The following is a 9,373-nucleotide window of genomic DNA, read 5'->3' as shown; positions in this document are numbered from 1 at the left end:
CACACACACACACACACACACACACGCACCCCCCGCACACACACACACACACACGGGCACGGAGCCGCCGGGAACACAGCCGGAATGAAGCGAGCTCCCAGAGCCTGGGCAACGCTAATTCCCCCCGCTATCCCGGGAGATGAGCCTGCAAACAGCTCTCGTCCCCCCACCCACCCCCAGCGCCCCGCGCTCCATTCGCGTGCAAGGCATGGAGCCCCGATCGGCACAGGACACCTGCCCGCCAGCCTCGCGTCTCCCACGGAGCGGGGGTGGCACCCCCTCACTTACCCTTTCTGGCGGCTTTCCTGACTTTTTTTTGGAGGGTCGGGCTGGGGGGATGGGGAGGGGGGGACTCCACTGGCTCCCCAACACAAATCCTTCCGGTTCCTAAAGGGAGCTCATCGCATCTCCCGGTGATTCACCGACGGTGTGTGCGGGTACGGGGGGGTTCGCCTTTGCATGTCAGTCCAAGTTGCCTCGCTCGCTACAAAACCTGTGCTCCCTTTTGCAGCTGTCAGGGAGAGCGGGGAGGTGCATCTGGAAAAGGGGGTGGGGGTGGAGGTAAAATGTTGATAAATCCACCAGCCTTGATCTTCAGCTCCGTGCGGTGGAGTTTGGGGAGGGAAGGGAGATTGGCGAAGAGGGAGGAGGGCGAGGAGGACGGAGATGAATGGGGGTCGAGGGAGGGGGGAAGAGAAAATGGATTGTACCCCAGATTGCCACTGAATCTGCTGGGCTTCCCCCGCTCCCGCGCTCACACCATCGGGGCTCGGTGCAGGTTTCCTAGCATTACGGTGCACGGCAAAGCGCTGAGCCTGATTTCTGGGAGCCAGCGAGGTTTGCACAACTGCAGCAAGAAGCCAAATCAAAAAGCCAATCTGCGAGCCTCCAAACTCCACGTCACCTATCAGCTGGGAGCGAGCGCTGCAACAGAATTACAAGCCATGCATATTTATTCCTCTGAATCCAGGGGGGGATTTTCGGATCGTTTAAAGCGAGGCACGGTGAAACCGAGGCAAACCCTTTCCAAAATAAATAAAGGCAGAGCACGTCTTGCATGTAACACGCGCGCACACACCTCTACGAGGTCTCCTTCGGTATATACAGATAGAGATATACACTCACTGAGCGGGGATCACTCCTGTACCATCCAAGTATATTGACTCGACTTTGTGTATTTCAAGCAAGGGAGGGGAAGAACATGGTAGTTGAGCCTCGGAGAGAAAGATATTGATTGCATATCTGAAATTTAAAGCATCTGCCAAACACTTCTGAGAGATTAAATATAGGCAATATAATTACACAGCCAGAGTAGGTCCTGGTATCCGTTTGAAGCTGCATGCTTTAGTTTGTGCTTGCGGAAACCACCCAGTTATTTTTTTTAACCAAAGCCAAATAACGAGTTGTGAGACAGCAAGGCTTTTTAAGGTTAAAAATACACATTGCCTGCAAAGTTGCTATTTGACTTTGGCAGAAGACTGCTGGGGGCTGATTTCCAGGACCACGGAATAAAGCAGAACATTTATGCCTCACAAAAGACACATCATGTATTTGCACACGCGTTTGTCTCCCCTTAGGATCTCCTCTGTTTTTGCCCCAGCAGCTATGGGCAGGCATGTACCTCCAGGAGATTTACCTTCTGGCATGGCTTCTTGCTCCTTTAAAGCCCAGGTACTACAAGGCAACAGTCCCTGACACTGGGCTCTCCTGACAAAGAATGGTCTGTTTCATCCTTCAGAGAGAAGCTGTTCCAAATCCATTTGTCCCCAGTGACTCCCCATACCTCCTGAGGTGATGAAGGCCCAGAAGCTTTCTGGTGAGACCTGAGCACATGTGCAAGTGCAAACCATCCCTGTCAAAAGCAGCTGAATAAACTGCCACAAGAAACCTGAGCCCGAGTCCTTCACTGGGCAAGAACTTTTACCTCAGCCAGGCACAGGCAGCAGACATGCAAAGACGGACGAGGAAAGGGCAGGACAGTTACTGGGAGTGTGACACGTCAGAGAGTTGTACGGGCTTCATGCTGCCCCAAGTGGGTAGGAAACACTGCACATGGGCTGTGGTCTCCTGCAGGACAGCACAGACCACTCAGGCCCTGAAAGTCAGCTGGTACATTCTGGTTATGGCTCCATAGTAAGAGCAGTCCCTGGCCCCACACCTCAGCACAGAGATCCATAGACCTGGAAGAGCCATTATCCATTCTGGTCTGGTTACCCACTGTTATTAGTTAGAGCAGGCAGGGAAGTCCAGGACGGACAGAGAGCAGGAGGAGGCCACAAGGGGACAGAGTTGCTGCAAGTAAGTACAAGATGGCAGCACAAAAGACGGTGGCAAAACACCTTGTGGGTCCCAGACTCAGCCTTTTATCTCCCCAGATGCCACCTGCCACTCTCGGTGTCCTCAAATTACCCAGCAAAGCAGCTTACCCAGGTAGGAACGTGGTAAGGGACACACATGGGCCAGGAGACATGGCAAGATCCACCAGACATGTAAGTGCCTGACCTCAGGGTGCTGGCCAGCCCTGCACAGGGCTGCAATCCTGAATGATGCTCCTGTGTGATGTCAGGGAGGGGAAGAGCTTCCCAATGCCTGGGGGAACAGAGGCACCTGTGCATGTGTGCCCATGGCATTTCAGCTGCCGGCAGTCTCAGCCGAGCTGCAGAACCCATACTGACATGAGCACATGAAACCAACAGCATCAGTGGCTGCAACCCAAGACTGTGTGGATGCAGGGACTCTGGCACTAGTGTCACCCTATCTCCAGGTGGCCATCTCCAAACTTCACACCCCTGCCAGGGAGGACAGCCCCCAAGGGTAGCAGCAATCCAGTCACCTCCAACACCAAGCAGAGGAAACAGCCCCAGTCGGCATGGGGAAACTCTCCCAAGCCACAGCACATCATCGGGCAGCTCCAAACAACTGCTTGTGTTTAAGGCTCAGCAAAGAGTGGGTCTGGAGCTGAGGAACTGCAGTACAAAATGCTCATCAGCAGGAGCAAACCCTGGAGGCAATACACAAATTTACAGTTGACAATAACTAAAGACAGACAGAGCTCTTTATGGTACACAGATGTTTCATTTCACCTCATCCTAGTACATAAAATCATGCCTAATACATTTAAGAAACGCTCCCAGACACTTCCCCTCTTTCCTTCCCTTCCATGTGGGCCTGATGTTATGTTGCTCAGCTCAGGCAAATTTTTCATCACAAGAGGGAGTATATGAAATTTTTTATCTCCTTAGTCTGAAAGGTGTGTTTGCAAAGTACTAACCTGAAATGAAAGAAACCAAACTGTTTATAAAAAAATAGTATTTAAAATTAAAATAAAAAAAACAGAACCAAAACTTCACAAATAACCAAGCACCTCTTGTTTATATTAGCTTTATATTTATATTAGCTTTAACAATTAAAATATAGTGTGTTCATATTCCTGGGCTGTTTAGCACAATCTCACTAAACAAGCATGGATATTAGTTTTTAATGACTACCAAGATCCCTTGGTGCTTCAAGTGTTACCTCACCTAAGGACCAGAGCTAATGGTTTTTAACTGACAGAGGGCTGATTTAGATCAGATATAATAAAGAAGGTTTTTACAAAGAGGGCAGTGAAATGCAGGCCTGGGTTGCCCAGAGAGATGGTAGGCATCCCATCCCTGAAAACCTTAAAGGTCAGGTTGGATGGAGCTCTGAGCAGCCTGATCTAGTTGAAAATGTCCTTGCTCACTGCAGAAGGCTGGAATAGATGACCTTTAAAAGATCCCTTCCAACTAAAACTATGGTATGATTCTAATCCAAAACCATTGCAATTCCACCAAACAGTGGTATATTAAAAGAACACAGAATGGGTGGGGTTAGAATGGACCACTGGATGTCATCTGGTCCAATCTCCCTGCTCACACAGGTCCCCATGAGCACATTACTCAGGATTGAGTACAGACAGCTTTTGGATATCTCCACAAACTCTCTGGGCAACTGTTCCAGTAATCAGTCACCTGCACAGTAAAGAATTTCTTCATAAAAGTGTGGGGACTTTTCCCATGAACAGTCAGGACTTTAATACTTCTCTCAAACCTGTCTCCAGGCTCTTGAAATTTGAAGCAGAACAAGAAATGGAGGCTTTGCTCTTCTTTTCCTCGTCCACCTAAAACTAGAGAAGATTTCTTAAACTTAATCCATAGTTTCAGCATCCCATGACTTCAGCCTTCTGCTGGCAACCATGCTGATAATAAAGATGCTGACAGCAGAATGGACTCTATAGCAGTGCTGCTGTTAAAGACGATGTGCGTAACAGGCTTTGACTTGTTCTGCTAGGCCAACAGTATCTATTGACATAAAAACCTGCCAGTGTCCTACAAGTCCCAGAGAAAACTCTGGGAGTGTGTTAGCTGAGTCTGGAAGGACCTGTTTTTTCCCCTTCTTTCACCAGCTATGCACTTCACACACACAGATAAGAATTGCACCCAGTTACCATCCACAATTGCAGGTGGATAGGGCCATATTATTGTTTTTTTTCTGTCAGACATGATGAGCTGTAGGTTTGGCTCCTCCTGGAAAAATTTCTAGCTGAGCAAGGCTTTAGGAATTATTCCTACTATTGCAGTCCTCCTGCAATCTTTTGGCCCTTGGCCTAATGACCCAAGAATTTGATTTAGAGTAGATATAAGAAAGAAACAAACACGATGTCTGCCCTTTTTCCTTGAATACAAGCAGACTGACTGCTCCTGACCTCAAGTTTGTACGAAAGGGCCTGGCACAGCCCTCTTCTCTCATTCAAAATCTGATCTTGATGAACCTGTGTTATGTTTTGGGCTATTTTTCCACAGCTTTGCTTTTCCTCCCTCATCAGCTTTCATCAGGTGCCCGCTCACATTTGTGTCAGAAGGGATGAGATAATGTGACATTTTATTAGTATGATGCATTTGCAGAGCCTTGAAATGAAGTTTTAGATCTGAGAAAAAATTACTTTCTAGGCAAAAGAGGAAAGCAGCTACAATGCAGAAGGCAGCTTCTATCCATGATTACAGAGCAAATGAGCCCAGTTCAAATGTAAAATTCTGTTCTTCATTTTTTTCTCCCATGAAAGCCTGCTTAGCAAACATGGTTAGAGCTCTGAAACCAAGCTGTGCTTTACACACACAACAGCGTGCAAATTCTTCACAAGTCATGGGACACCTGGGACAGTCCATGCGCTTCCCCATAAGCAGGGGACGATTCCTCCACAGGTCCTAGCACACAGGGGACTTGGCCACAGATGGGTAAGGATTCTTTGTGTATCCTCTGTACACTGCTAAGAAGGGAGCCAGTTACAGGTTTAAACTTTCTGACTCACAGATGTGTCTGTGACAGCTGTAGGTTGCTCTAATCTCACTGCAGAGTTTCCCAAGAGGTAAAGTTTGGAATCAGAGGCTGCCTTCCTCAGGTCTGGCTTGTAAGGAAGAGCAATTCTTTGTGTGGTCATCTTCACAAATGATTGCAGAGTAACCCACATGTAGGGGACTGATACCGAAATGTGTCCTGGCCTGGGTTTTCTGTGCAAGGGAACACAGACCTAACGAAACTTCAGGCAGCATTCAGACACCATGCAGAAACCCTCAAAAAATAAGAAAACTAACTAGAGTATAGTAACCAGTCACTGGAAGTTCAGGGCAAGTCAAACCCTTGAAAACTTCTGATGAGAAGTGACATCTTCCAAAGAATCTATCTGACTATAGAAAATGAGGGTACATCCCACAACCAGATTTTGATTGTGGAGGAATCCAGGACACATGTTAACTCCAAGGTTTTCCATTTTAGCATTGGCTTTGAAAACTGTTGATCCTTGGTCCATGGATTGACCACTGCAGGTTGGAGAGAAGTGGACATCTGTAGAGAAGCATACCCTCTGCTCAGGACAAACACCCTGGGGCTTGGCCTGGCAAACCAGTGTGTCCTGGGGCAAGAAACAATTCTCATTCAAAGGGGATTTTTCAACATTTTTACTGCCATCCATGGGTGGTGGTCAGGGGGACCTTCTCAGGATGAGGAGCTCTAAGACTTTTCTTATTTTTGATGCCTCAGAGCAATAACTCAATAGCAACTCTATTACAAACTAGGTTATATGGTTTTTTTGAGGGCTTTTTTCCAGGAAGGACCAATGGGACTCTGGGGCTTACAGCATCAGGCTATGTGCCAGGACAAGGGGCACATTCAAAAAGGCCATTTCAACTGCAGTGACTAACTAATGGGCAACCAGCACCAACACTGCTAGAGATAGACACATTTTCTCAGTTGGAGAACAAAAACATGAGGCTCAGATTACAGCAGTGGATTGGATCTGCTCCTACCTCACTCTCACTGAGGACCAAGGAACCTGGCCTCAGAGGAAGAGGTTTGGTATGACAGAGGACAGCAACAAATAGTAACATGGCAAGAGGCCTGTAAGCACATCAGCACATTCTGATGGATTCTCACACATGTCTTACAAAGCGTAGAAGAGGATTTAGCTCACAAAGTTGTCAATTCATTTAACAGCTTCCCAAAATAATTTTGAATTCAAAAAAATCAATGGGAAAAGTTCATATTTCATTGATTTTGAAACCCAACAAAGACAAAAATCAATTGCACCACCACCACTCTGGTTTCCCTGTTAAACACTGGCACCAAGGTGTTTTTTTCTGCTTCCTGTACCACATGCTGGCTAATAGCATGAAAAGAAAAAAAATCCATGTTTTTTAAACTAAGCCAGTGCTTCATGGAGAGGATGATTCACAGAGATTCTAAAGAAGTAGCTGGTGCTTCAGCCATGCACTGCACACAGGCTGGTTTTCTTACACGTCTTTCAAACCCTTCCTTCTGCATCCTGTGCCTTCACATTCTGGGTTAGTTACTCCCTGGCCAGCATGTTTGCTAACAGGTTAAAACTGTGCCCTAATGAAAAGTGTTTGGGGTTATGTTACATTGTGGATAACACATCAGTAGAAGGAACATGTAGTCCCCTGTACTGGCTTTCAGTTCCTAGGGGTCTTCCACAGCAATTCAGACTCTCCTACAGCCATCCTGCAGCTGCCCACCTTCACAAGCAGTGGGGCTGTGGGTGCTCAGGTCTGGCTGAAGGTGCCCCTCCTTTAAACCTCCCAACAGCTTCTGGCAGGCTGGAAAACAAGTCTTCACACTATGATTTGTCTCCACTTTCAGTATGCCAAATGCCAAAGCTGCAGGTCCCCAACTTCGGGGGATGTTACCAGATAGCACAGCGGGAGACCTTGATAGCACTGCCCAATGGAGAACAATAAATGCTGGGAAAAGATAAAAATTCTACAATTCCCCTAAGGTCAGTATAATAATTTTCTTAGCAAAACAGCTGAGATCTACTAAAAAAAAAAAAATCTCCTATGGAATAGTGTCTCTTCCTTTACAAATCTGGGACAAAATGAAGAGTTCCAGATTGTCTCTTCCCCTGGAGCAGTTAGAAGAAAGCTGTGCTTCCCTCCAGGAGAATCTGATCCTGGTTTATAAAAATTGGGAAAGTGGTGGCAGGGGGAGGGAGTAAGGATGTGTGTGTGTGTGTGTGTGTGTGTGAAAAAGAACTATAAAGTAAATTAAGATCAGCCGTTAATGAAAGTTAGCAGTTTAATTAAAGGAGTGAGCAGCTTGTGCATGGAGAGACGCATCCGTCTCTAGGATACATGTGGCTTCTGTCCAGATCTGGCAGGATCCAGGAAACACATATGGGATGAGTGCAACATCTGACCCCAGACTTGTCTGATGACAGCAGTAAGACGTAGACAGTTTCCCTGGGAAGAGGCCTGTCATCGTGACACCACACAAGGCCTGCCACCTCCCTCAGCACCAAGGATTTGACTTTAAATAGCTAGTTGTGTTGCAAAATCATCCTTCTGATGTGTGTCATGTTTTGGGGTTAAGTGGATGATAAACACTGGTTATCCCTTTAAACATTAGTTTATTCAGGTTCTCCTGAAAATTGAATTTACAATAATATTATCTCTTGTTTTAAAAAAATGCACAGCCAGAAAAGGGCTGTGGCAATTGCAACATATACTTCTCACAGAGCGGGTCAGATTGGAAGGGACCACCGTGGGTCATCTGGTCCAGCTTCCCTGCTCAAGCTGGGTCATTCTAGAGCACCTATATACCTGTACACGCTTAGATCCTGCTGAACACAGTCCACCTGCCCTAGACATGCCATCACAACCTGAAGCATCCCCTCAGGATTGCTCCAGCAGCAGAATCCCACCCTGCTCTGAGAGCAGTCAAAAGAATTAATATAGAAAAGTTATTTTGTGGAGAAAGACACAGCAGTGTGGACAAAAATAGGGTGGTCTTTCATAGCCTGGGGTTTCTTCCTAAAGGCATTTCTTCTACACACAATGTGTATTTTGTCCTGTACTTTGTACAGAGTTCTACATTCAGCCTCTGCCCCATTCCTTACACTGTCTCCCACCTACACCTATTCTTGCCCCTGCTCCTCTCACCACACACCCTCCTTAAGCCCCTCTTTGTGTTGCTCCTGTGAGGACATGGGTTTAGCTGTTGTTCTTTGCCAACACTTCACACAAACTCCAAACCTGGAGTAACTCTCCCTGATAACTGATTTGTATCCCAGAACGTGCAGAACAAGTTTTGCTCTGGAGATAATGGGGAATAACTTGGAATGGCTGGAGAGTCTTGGGCTGCCTATCTGTGGCTGTCAGGGCTCTGCTGGCAGGGGGAAGCTATGGCCATTTGGCACAGGCTCTGGTCAGCATGGTTTCTCACATTCAGTTTTGCACTGCTGACCATCTTGCAGCTACAGAGCAGTAACTTCCAGCAACCCTAGTCACACAATCTGCTCACAGCACTGTTTACCAAATACACCAACCTCACCCCAAAGGCCAGGAGCAGAAACAAGGCAGAAAAACCCACCTCATCTCCATATGTCACCAAGAGATTTGTCAGGGCCCACTGCTGTACCAGCCCCCTGAGCCACACACGACAGCAATGACCCAGCATCACTCAGCAGAGCTGACAGCAGACAAGACCCAGCTGGCAGCACTCAATGTCTCACAGCAGAGCCCTAACACACCATGTACTTCCCACAGACAGGGCATTCCAAGCATCTCCTACCACCCACAACTAGGAAATTAGGATTTTGGAAACTTATCTGGCTACCAAATTTTCCTGCTGTAGGTTAAATAGTCCCAGAGCTATGGGAGGGACAGAAGTGCTGGTTCTAGCCCTGCCTTGGCTTACTCCAGGAGCTTCAGCAGCACCAGTGCATGTCTCAGGTGCAAGGGGGGCATCACTGATCTCCCAAAGCCACTACAAGAGCTAACGCCTTGACTCTTGTTGCCATGCTGTCCAGAAGATGAAGGTGTGGTTCAGCACACTCATTATG

The 9,373-nt window shown here is 47.3% G+C and overlaps 1 protein-coding gene across 5 annotated transcripts in view; it reads right to left on the bottom strand.

Annotated features, from left to right (window-relative positions):
• Window positions 1-885, bottom strand: part of SLC8A3 (solute carrier family 8 member A3) — a 113,084-nt gene extending 112,199 nt beyond the window's left edge. For 2 of the 5 annotated variants that reach the window (XM_015630210.3, XM_015630212.3), the window contains exon 1: window positions 289-885. The gene's annotated coding sequence lies outside the window, so the exon portion shown is untranslated. The remainder of the gene's footprint in view (window positions 1-288) is intronic. The other 3 variants (XM_015630206.3, XM_015630209.3, XM_015630213.3) reach the window with 2 other exon arrangements.
• Window positions 886-9,373: the final 8,488 nt, after the last annotated feature.

This window comes from Parus major, chromosome 5, assembly GCF_001522545.3.
Source record: "Parus major isolate Abel chromosome 5, Parus_major1.1, whole genome shotgun sequence".
NCBI classification, from domain to species: domain Eukaryota; kingdom Metazoa; phylum Chordata; class Aves; order Passeriformes; family Paridae; genus Parus; species Parus major.
Note: the sequence above shows the minus strand (reverse complement) of the source record. Positions and strands in the feature narration are given on the sequence as shown.